An 11,608-nucleotide genomic window follows, 5' to 3' on the forward strand; every position below is an offset into this window, starting at 1 on the left:
AGTTTAGTCATGGAAGATGGCTTCACGTTTCCGTGTTCTGCTTTCTGCGCAGTTACAAATACCTACGGCTGTAATGCACTGCTAGCATTGTTTTTGCTGTGGCTTGGTGCGGCTGGCACACTTTGTTCACCCGCCGATTCCAAAGTAAGTATTTCACCGAACTTTTGTTTCTTTAGTGGAACTTTTCGATGCACCGATAGTGGTGAGCTTTTGGGTAAGGAAACAGCTCTGTACAGCAGCCGAACGGTCGAGTGTTTTAGGCGAGACTGACAGGATGGCTCCGCGCCGACTAACTAAAGTGCAGCCTCAAGTCTGAGGGCCATCTTTTCGGCATTACTGGACACTGCGCCAGTAAGCCGCGCAACTTCTCTGTCTCTGATAAAGGAGTGCCTGCCCGAACTTTAAAGGAGTTAATTTGTTAACCATGCGCAATGTGCTGAGTTGTAAAAACTATACGAGAAAACTTTTGCACTCCTCGAGCCTATCGTGCGACATGCTTACACTTGTGAAAACGTCGCCAGTTTTTTTTTTTTTTTTTTTTTTTTTTTTTTTTTTTTTTTTTTTTTTTTTTTTTTAATGGACAGCCGCTGATCTTTCTCTCTCGAGCTTTACGGCAACTACAGTTTCTAGAAGGAACGGCTGTAGGTACTAAATAACTAAATGTTTAGTACTCTCCTTCAGCTTTGACAAACCAGGACAGCACCTTGCGCATGTTGGTTATGCATGTGGGACCGAACCGCGCAGAACAACCGGACAAGGAGATTAGAGAAAAAAAAAAGTCAGCACTTGTCTTTTTCTTGACCCGTTGTTCTGCGCTGTTCTGGCACGAATTTAACATACCGCCGCCGCGATACAGTTAGGCTGTGAGCTCTGGTGCCTGCAACGCCTTCTTTTATGCAAAACAGGCATACCCATGCAAGCCGCGGGCTCAAAAAAAAAAAAAAAAAAAAAAAAAAAAAAAAAAAAAAACAGCAGTTCAGCAAAAATGAGATGAAAACAAAATTGTTGTTGCTTTGTCCTTACAGATATTCAAAGGCTCCTCAGAACTTCGCTGCAATATTGACAGCGAGATAATGCCAAAGCTACACTAGAGCCATGCAGCACCTTATAGTGCATGATACTGAGCTTATGTCTCGCACTGAAAGTTCTTACCATGTTCTTAGATTATCATATTAAAGTAGCTTTAAACCCATGCTTGTTAATACAGTGGTAGCCGTAAATTGAATCTAGGGCATCATGCTCACATACAAGGCTTCTGATAACCGCTGGTCACATGATGTGGGCTATAGCAGAAACCTGTACCTGGTCATCTTACAAGCATTTGTGCAATTGATGCTTTTAATGTGTTGTAAAAGTTCTTGTGTTCTGTTTCTGTATGGGAATGCTTTCCTTATTGAAGGCTAACATTTGGCTTGCTAGAGCAAAACCTCTACCTAGTCATCCTAAAAACAGCACCGCAGTTGGTGCTTTTAGTGTGTTGTAAAAGTATTTGTGTTCTGCTTCTGTATGGCAATGCTTTTCTCGTTGAAGACTAGCATGAGGCTTCCAAAAATTTTTCAGATGCCATTTGCTGTAGCCGATTTCGTAGGCCAACAGGAAGCAGCACTTTGAACATGGAAAACTGTCATCCACGGGGGAAAAACAGCAACATCCCTTTGCATTCTCATTTCTTTGGTATGGCTAAAAGTGAGTATTGTATCATTATCTATATTATTAATATTGAATCATGATTGTCAGTGTTGAAGTTGTTTGAGCGTGATGATTTTAAACACACAGGACATCCCTTCGACATTAAGGTTTTAGCTTGTTTACATGTAGGATGTAGAACTGGTTTCAACAAACCCTATGCAGCAAATTCTTTTTACATTGTCCACCATGTTACTTTTTGTCATTGGACACAGTCGTCCACTCTTAGCTTGAATGGGAATGTGTGGCATGCAGTTTGCAAAATAGCAATGCATCCGTCACAGCCATGCATCAAGGCTAAGTGGCTTGTGCGTAGAGGGACCAGCCGCTCCAGCTTCACGTCATCTGCCTCTTTGCTCCGGTGTGCAGACGTGCATTGAGGCAAAGTGGTTTATGTGTAGAGAAACCAGGAGCTTCTTTGTCACATCTGGCTGTTTGTTACGGTGTGCAGATGCGCATCGAGGCAAAATGGCTGATGTGTAGAGGGACCAGGAGCTGCTGCTTAACGTCCTTCGCCTCTTTACTACAGTGCACAGCCGTGCATTGATGCTAAGTGGCTTGTGCATGGAGGGCCCAGGAGCTGCAGCTTCACGTCTGCCTCTTCGCTCAGGTACGCAGGTGCGTATTGAGGCAAAATGGCTTATGCATAGAGGGACCAGGAGCAGCTGTGTGGCGTAGTGTGTATGTTTGCTATGGTGCGTATCGAAGTACAATGGGGGGCTCATGTGTAAAGGTACCATGAGCTGCTGCGTCATGTCGTCTGCCTCTTTACTATGGTGCGCAGGCATGCATCAAGGCAAAGTGGCTTATGCATAGAAGGACCAGGAGCTGTTGCTTCACATCTGCTATGATGCGCAGCTGCGTATTGTGGGTGGTGGTGGAAAACATTGCCATCAGATACAAATACAGGAGGTTACTCACTAGCTGACCCTGAGGGGGCCTGTCCTGACAAAAACAAGGGGTCCCTAGTTTGGGACCCCAGTAGTGGTAGAGGGACTAGAGGCTGGTACTTCACGCTGTCTGCCTCTTCGCTACGGTGTGCAGCTGCGATGGATGCAGTGGCATCTCACAAAGTGGATGCCACGCACTCGCATGTTCAGCCTGAGTGGACGACTGTGTACCTGCTATAGCTTTGTTATTCATAGAATAAACCTAGGCCAAGTTGGATAAATTATAGCTCACCTCATATGTGGTCAGCAAAGAAAAGCCACTTCAGAAAATTTGATGCATTTACTGTCATAGGGTTCTTATTCGTATACATGGTACTGACAAGTCAGATTCTTCACCCTCAGAAATGCCAGAAAAATAACCAAGGGTGCGTCTGCAATAGTCTAGCTTGCTCTTTCTCTGCAGACTTGAGTCAGATGTGTGTTCCATTGCTGTGGGTGGGACAGGCGTGAATCTTTGATTTTAAGCTTGCAACAAGTATATTATTGTAGTTTAAAGGCAAAACGGTACTAATAATCATAGCCCCCCGTGGCCTTTATCCCCTTTTAATAGTGTTGCTAGACACTGAATTACTAGTTTACTCTGCACTGTTTCTGTCTAGTTAATGTGCGGAGATGTACATATATTTATATGACTTGGAGTTGTCGACTTTGTACTTAGAAACATTGTAGTGTTATCTGATGTGTTGCTTTCATTTCTTTAATGATTTCTGTAAGGGATCGGTGGGTATGCTAGGCACCATTATTAGTCTGCTCTTTTTTGGGTCACCTGTTCAATGCCCAGCTGCGGCCGTCTCCCACTTGCCCTTGGACAGGAGGCGGAGAGACGCGCACAGATAGGCAGCTACAGCAGCTACAGTGCTTAACGGAAACGTAGGCAGAGAAGGAAAGAAGTCCCCTCTTCCGAGGACTTTGCTGTCGCACTCGAAGACGCGGGGACAGGCAGTTTGTTCTCGTTGCTGTCTCATGTAGGGGGCTCATTTTTATTTAAGGAGCTTTACGAACAGTATACAACTAAGGGGTCCTTAGTACTAAGCGTACTAAGGGATCCTTAGTACGCTGACTGGACCCATCACCCGGAGGCAGCACAGCTTTGAAACGAGCACCTCTTTTGGAAGAACTGCTTATCGTTCAAAGAAAAAACACTGTCAGGTTGAAGGGTGTAAGGCCCTCTTCCTTGTTGGGGAGCCCATAAAAGTGACAATTATTCAGTGCAGGCGCGCTGAGTGGGGTCTCGTTGAGGATTCCAACCCTGGATGTTAACAATGGTGGGAGATAGCGGCGTTGAAAAAGGGCAAGTGTGTAACAGTGACGGTATGATGTGGGTTGGCTCTTCTGATGTGGTCCGCAATGGTGCTGACTCGGACGCCAATAATTGCAATAATTACCCTGTAAAAGGAGCCGCCAAGGATGCAAGCTTTGGGCAATGGTTGCGCACGTGGGACACCGTTTTGATGGGTTCTAATTATTTATTTTCTTTTTTTTTTTTCCTAGGGGAGAGAGTTTGGCATGTGACCTAGTGAGCCAATCATTTCGAGGTCCATTCTCTAAATTCCGTTTGTTGTGAAACGAATTTGTTGTCCCTTTTGCATTGCTTGTATTAGGGAGAGGGTGAAGAACTTATGAAAGTGGAAAGACATGCCAAAATGTTTGTTAGCCAGTCATGTGTGAGTTCGTTGTCATCGGGGAGAAGAAATGTGGGCGAAGTCCCGAAGTTAATGAAACGGCCCCGCGGCCTGGAGAACTCGTTCTGAGCTAGATTTTGATCTCTTTACTCTTCGGCATAGATCATAGTCATTGTTTCACCTGTTGTAAATACGTACATTCATGTATAAAATTTTCAGTTCATCTTCCTCTCCGTGTGCAAGTTGTTGTGGCCAGATGCAGTAAATTCACTATTTTCATTTCTATATAACGTGCCTTTCTGAAGATGGTGAGCTCTTTTGTCCAATCCTGTAAGAAAGCTGCAAAGCGCTCCCAAATCCTCCACAAAACTGTGTGATATGTTTAATACTAACTGCGGCTTGGTGTCACTCAAAACATGTAATTGAGGTAGATTTCTTCCCCCCCCCCCTCTTTTTGTTCGTTCAAATGAGGACCAGCGGACACTGACTCTTGCTTTTGTAATGCCCTAGGCCCCGCCTTAAGGTAGTACTCCAATGTCAATGCCATTTTTATAGCTATGGCTGTCCAACAGCACTAATGTCTTTTATACACTTCTTTTACTAATCTCTTACCCAAGTGGTGGCTTATACTGCGGGGGCGAAAGTCTGGACAGTATGTCTGTAGATTTTGGACTAGAATCGCGATGTAAACGAATTGTGACCTTATTTCTCTTGCACACATGAAAGAACTAACGTTCAACTTTCGCATCGACAAGTATGGTCCGAGTTTCCTGGTCGATGTGAAAGTTATGTGCTTTGATTGCAGTTTGTGTAGTCCACACACTTGTCCCCGATATTACATAGGGGCAAATTAGGCGCCTTTACAGGGGCAGTTTCTTTGGCGCCCACTACCTTCCCCATAAAAAAGCTACAGTGTTTCTTGTGAACAGCTGGCTGCATTTATAAATACCATTATTTTTTTTTGTAATTTGTTGTGCATAGTTGAGAAATCCATGACATACATCCATGCTGCATGCTGCCGGTAATACATCAGGAGCTTGTGGTTATCAGCTTTTTGTGTTTTGTGTAACTATAAGCCTTGCTATTGTAATGTCACATATAGCGCTGTGGGTAAACAAATAACTTTATTTTTAACTCTTGTAGAAGCATGAACACTGCGCAATCACTGCGGCGGGCTATGCTTCCACATTGGGCTTTAGCCACATGTCAAATGTCTATCTTTATTCTGCTGCAGCAGCTTGCATGTTATCAGATAAGTTAATTCGTCGCAGCTGCTCTAAGGAGACGCTTTCTAGACGCTTGTAGCCTAGATGTTGATGTCGATATACCCCCGACACGCCCAGGGAATGTCTTCAGTAGAGGGTACATGGAAACCAGCGAAATGTGCAGTTTACAGAACAAAAAGGTAACAATTTTAAATGATGTTATTATTGATCACTTCTTTTCAGAGCAGGAACAATGACTAGAAATCTGCCTGTTAAACCGCTCAAAATGCAGGTTTCTGCCGCCAATGCGTACCTGTGTAATACTGCAATGCTCTGGCTGTGCTTTATGTTCATATACAGCATCCTTTATGCTTAATATCTCTGCATGTGCACTCCATGTCTTGGGCATTGCTGAGGGCGCATAGCAGCAAGCATAACATGCCATGTTTGTTCAGAGTGGCATGTTCAAAGAGACGACATAAAAACATTAAAATACTGAATGCCAGGTTCTGGTCAAACTACGTTTGTATCTTTTGTTATTCTGCATGGGTTTTGCTGCAGTTATATGACCTTTCTATATAGTATGTGACAGTTCTGAATGGAGATGCATGCGTACAGTGCCATCTGGAAAAAGCAATTGAGAGAAACTGGCAGTTGCCCTTGGAGATGTGTAATCAAAGTTCAGCACAGATAACTTGAATTTCATTTTCCCTTCTATTGCAGGAGGAGCCCAGCCTGCTCTTTCCATCTTAGGCCTGAAAGACTAGCAACAGCTGATCGAGCAAATGCACAGGATAGTAACTGCTCCTGGAATCCCGGCCTGCGGAGGCCGCCCACACAGAACTCGATCATCTCGCTAATTCCGAAATATTAGGTTTCAATAAATACCTTTTCCTCCACCACCTCCCCAAGGGAAGAGCTGTCACAACCAAGGATAATTAAAAAAATTATTCAAGTAGATTCTTAATACTCCAGTTGGCCTGCATTTTACCATGCCATTCCTTAACATCGATATTTTTTTTTAGTGTAGACTATTTATTCATGCAGTTTTTGCAATAAAGGCAAAAAAAATGCTTTTTTTACAACCTTGCATGCTGGTATGCCTATGCACTTAGCATGTTTTCAGGAATGGTGCATTTGTGTAAAGCTCAGCTAGCATATGTGCCTCTTTGATGGAAGTTTTATTTGCACACTACTGTTCAGTGCTTTGTGTGTGAAAGTAAAGCAGACAACAGGAAACTTGAACCTGTTGCATATTCTATTGTCTGCTTTACTCTCACGACAAAGGCATTGAGCACTAGTATGTGACTGAAATTTCCATGGCACATGCTTGCTGAGCTTTACACGAATGTTATTGGCAAGTTTTTACACTAATAGCGGGCCCTGCAAGCATGTTCCGGGAAACGTCCGAATGTCCGCCTCCGGCTGCCCGTCGGACGTCCGTGGGACGCGATCCGGATCCACGAACGATAGTCCGACGGACGTCCGCTGTACGTATATCGAACATAACCGGACTTCCGTCGGATGTCCGAAGGTCCGAGAACGGACGTCCGTCGGTCGACCGTCGGACGTCTATGGCCGTCTGGGAAGGAGGAGAGTACGCGTTCCTCCGCTCTTGTTAACTCTTTACACGAGTGGGGGTAAATATTGTGTCTGTTACGGTACAGCTGCGTAATAGTAGAAGAGGAAGTTTGAATATGTCGCCTTTATCAAAAGCGGACATGCCGTTTCCGCAGTGCCACTGGGAAGCTGGATGCCTCATCGGGCGTCCGAAAGCCATCGAAGATAGGACAAGAAAGTAATTGGCCTTCACCAGGAATCAAGTCAGTCTAATTGGCAGTGCATGAAATTGGTCATTGGCATGGTTCGTTGGTTCACTTTCCACGACATGTATGGGACGACGCAGAGCAAAACAGACGAGGCCCGGGCCCGTGATTGCCGTCAACTAACGTCGCCAATGTTGGCCTTTGATGCACTTTCCCACGCTCTGAACCTAAATAAAAGGGTAGGCGGAAAATTTCTCCAGGCAGTAGACTGCTGTACCGACCCATTGGACCAAAGAAATCCGTTGAGCATCCAGCGGATGTCCGACAACGGATACTCAACGTCCGTCGGACGTCTCCAAAGGTCCGCCGAAAGTCCGGTAGACATGCGGCGGTCGTCCGAGGGACGTCCGGTGCAAAGAAAATGGCGGTCCGTGGAAAATCCAGTGGACATCAAAACCCGGACGCTCGGACGTCCGTGAATTGTCCAGAAACGGACGTGCATTTTTAAAACAGCCACAGGACGTCCACCGGAAAATTCTGTTCCATCGTGGGACGTCCAGTGGATGTGAGAAGTTGATCGTCGCATGCTGGACGTCCAAGCACTGTTCCGCGGACCAACCTTTATGATCGGTGGACGTCCGCAGGACACTTGACCCAAGTACTGATGCAGCCTGTAGTGCAGCATATCTTTGACCTCCTAATCAAGAAAGCTCATTTTGGAGTGTAAACCTGATTCACATCCTACTGGTTCAGCTCATGCTTTGCTCAATGCCACAGACACTCTGCAAACAGTGAAAGCAGAAGCATGTCATGCCTGCTGCATGCACTACAAACATAGGCATTGCATGTTACTGCTTTACTAAAAGCGCCCTTGGCATCCAACGAAACATTAGTAGAAGAGAACCAGACAGGATGCAAAACTGAAGCAAGCTCTCTCAAACCAAAAGGCCAATGGTACGTATGCAGGTCCTGTCTAGATCCAGACAATATTTTGGAGTGGCGTGGCATGTATCAGTGACATGATTGGCTTTTAAGCTTGCGACAGCTTGTTTCTACACGTAGACAATGTTTTGCGACTTCCTGGTTCTGTTTCTCTGATTTCCTAGATGACAGGGGTGCTCTTAAAAGAGCAGTAACATGCAATTCCTACCACCTTGCAAATACGTGCAGCAGGCATGGCTTGTTTCCAATTATGCCTTTTGCAAATAGCGCTCGTGACATTGAAAGCACAAACCGAGCCAGCAGAATGTAAATCGTGTTGACACTCACAAATCGGCTTTCTTGATCAGGAAGCCAACTGTATACACTTCTGCACTACAGGCTGCATCAGGACATGAAAACTGACTTCCTAGATATGAGCACAAGATGTAACTGCAATGAGGGATCCCTTTTTGAAATTGCTTCCTGCTGATTCAGCAGATTTCAGTTCCTGGGCCCCAAGGAACATAGAGCCAAATTGACACTTCATTTCACTTTAGAAATGATAGTACCTGACGCAGGAAATGTTTTAAAGTAAAACAAGGAATGTATTGAATCACGCCAAAAGCTGGGTGCAGAAGCACACGCAGAATTGCTACTACATATTTTGCTCAATCAAGTACTCAAACTGTGCTTTATTTCAAAGTACCAAAGCTAAAATTGGAGCTGCACTTTGAGCTCAGCTACTATATTATTGCAACGGTTACCCAAAAAAGTAACATTTAGAAAAAGGCTCAAAATAATTCACATAACAATCAAAAAAACACATTTGCCAAGCAAATGCCTGCAATGCACTACACAAAACATCTGTTCTCAGAATACTAATTTGCACAAAAAAAAACTAGAAGAACTTAGCTTCTAGACTTCCTTGCTGAAAGCAATAGCAGTCTAAACATTGAATTAGATCCAAGTGAACTGACATACATAACATTAGGAATACAAACTGGTACAAAAAGGAACAAAATATAAGATCTTTGCTTCCAGACTTCATTACTGAAAGCCAGAACAGTGGTCTATCATTAAATTAGACGCAAGTGAACCCACACGTGACAAGGAGACAGCGTCCACCAGTTGGCAGTGTTCTGTAACGCAACAAGAATATGAGGGACAAGACAAGCACTTACTGCCATAATTGCTCTTTATTTGGCGCTCACAGAATTTACACAGGAATGAACAAGGTGAAACATTATAACTGTGATATGTGAAATTCAACTAAAGACTTCATGTCACCGTTTCAATCTTTCCCCTTCTTGACTTCTGCATTTAAATTCTGTGAGTGCCAAATAAAAAGTTAATGAAAGAAAGTGGTTGCGTCTTGTCCCTCGTCATCTTGTCGGGCTATGGAACATCAAGTACACCCACTAGCTCTCGATCGCATCCTGACAGTGTTCCTTATCTATGAAGCACAAAATGAAAGAACAAGAAAGAACAAGAGGTCCGCGTAGATTAAATGGCTAATATTACCAGTGTTGAATACAGGCCTTGATATTGAAAGAACACTCAAATAAAAGCACTTAACTAGATGCACTTGGAAGAAATCAGGTAGCAGCAAAAACATTAAAACAGACTGTATTAAATAAATATTAAAAACTAAAACTAGACTAAAAACCATGACTAGTATTTTGTTAATCACAAGCCCATCAGAGCTGGTTGAATATAGTATGTAAGCAGTGACTGGTCGCGCACAAGCACTACAAAAAAATTAATGCATTTCAGAAATACAACCTCAAAGTAACACACAATGTCATGAGACCATCATGATGCAGCTAAAAAATTAGGCCATTGCAAACAAAACCTGCCAAACTAAACGTAAAGTAGATCACATATGGAAAACAAATGCAAACATAAAACTGAAATGAAATGTACAGAGAGGGAATGGTTCTCTAGAATGGCCAAACTTTGTTCTCTGGTCCACACCCACCGGGCTACGCACACATCTTGAGATAACACCTGGTTCAAGATGGATGACTAGGCGGTGAGCAAACCTTTAAAAGGACAGCATTGCTATAAGTTTCACCTTGCAGGCTTAATCAGAGCTGGTTGAGTATAGTATGTAAGCAGTGACTGATCGTGCATAAGCACTACAAAAAATTAATGCACTTCAGATATACAATCTCAAAGTAACACACAATGTCATGAGACTATCATGATGCAGCTAAAAAATTAGGCCATTGCATACAAAACCTGCCAAACTGAACGTAAAATAGATCACATATGGAAAACAAATACAAACATAAAACTGAAATTAAACGTACAAAGGGGGAATGGTTCTTTAGAATGGCCAAACTTTGTTCTCTGGTCCACACCCACCGGGCTATGCACACATCTTGAGATAACACCTGGTTCGAGATGGATGACTAGGCGGTGAGCAAACCTTTAAAAGGACAGCATTGCTATAAGTTTCACCTTGCAGGCTTAATCAGAGCTGGTTGAGTATAGTATGTAAGCAGTGACTGATCGTGCATAAGCACTACAAAAAATTAATGCACTTCAGAAATACAACCTCAAAGTAACACACAATGTCATGAGACTATCATGATGCAGCTAAAAAATTAGGCCATTGCAAACAAAACCTGTCAAACTAAACGTAAAATAGATCACATAGAAAACAAATGCAAACATAAAATGAAATTAAATGTACAGAGGGGGAATGGTTCTCTAGAATGGCCAAACTTTGTTCTCTGGTCAGCACTGGGCTAAGCGCACATCTTGAGATAACACCTGGTTCGAGATGGATGAGTATGATCAAGCATGTGTGCTCTCTTGCCTACTTTCACCACCGTCAAAGTACTGTCTGCACAACCCGCTGAGAAACCAAGTCAGTAACTGGGAGACCTATATATCGTGACGACCTTGGCATCTGATGGCAATGGAACTTTTTAACTCTTGGTCAAAAGTTGCTGTGGCATATGTGAAAACAAGAGAAACACGGGTCACGTCTCATTCAGCACCTGAAAAACAAGAAAAACAAAACAAGTTTATTATGCTTTATTTTTGCAAGGGAACATAAATAGCATATTTTCTAGAAAAAAAAAATCATCACAAAAACAATGCATGCTATGACAAAGTAACATTAAGCTCTACCAAGAGCTGTTTCAGCACGTAAGCCCTTTACCTTCATTTTTCTTTAACTATCAAACGGCCTTTACCACACTCGCCAGCCAGCATTCAGGTGTCAGCCCTGTTTTATTTTGCCTTTGCCAACTCATACTTCAAGTGGAAATTTATCGAATGATCTCAGCAGCAACAAAGCAGAAAAATTTAATCGATGCTTAAGCTATCATTGAGAGTACAACATTACAGCAATAGAGATCCCTTCAGGGCAAACACGCCAAGAATGCTCCTCACCGGTAGCGTGCCTGATGACTATTCTCGCTCAGTTACCTTTTCCCAACAAAAGT

The 11,608-nt window shown here is 43.4% G+C and overlaps 1 long non-coding RNA gene across 1 annotated transcript; it reads left to right on the forward strand.

Annotated features, from left to right (window-relative positions):
• On the forward strand, positions 1–6,180 carry LOC146172321 (uncharacterized). The gene is made up of 3 exons (XR_014702581.1): positions 1–144; positions 1,561–1,686; positions 2,138–6,180. It is a non-coding gene; the product is annotated as an uncharacterized LOC146172321 (long non-coding RNA).
• Positions 6,181–11,608: the final 5,428 nt, after the last annotated feature.

Source organism: Amblyomma maculatum, unplaced genomic scaffold, assembly GCF_055883805.1.
Source record: "Amblyomma maculatum isolate TAMU_Amacu unplaced genomic scaffold, ASM5588380v1 scaffold_13, whole genome shotgun sequence".
Taxonomy (NCBI): Eukaryota; Metazoa; Arthropoda; class Arachnida; order Ixodida; family Ixodidae; genus Amblyomma; species Amblyomma maculatum.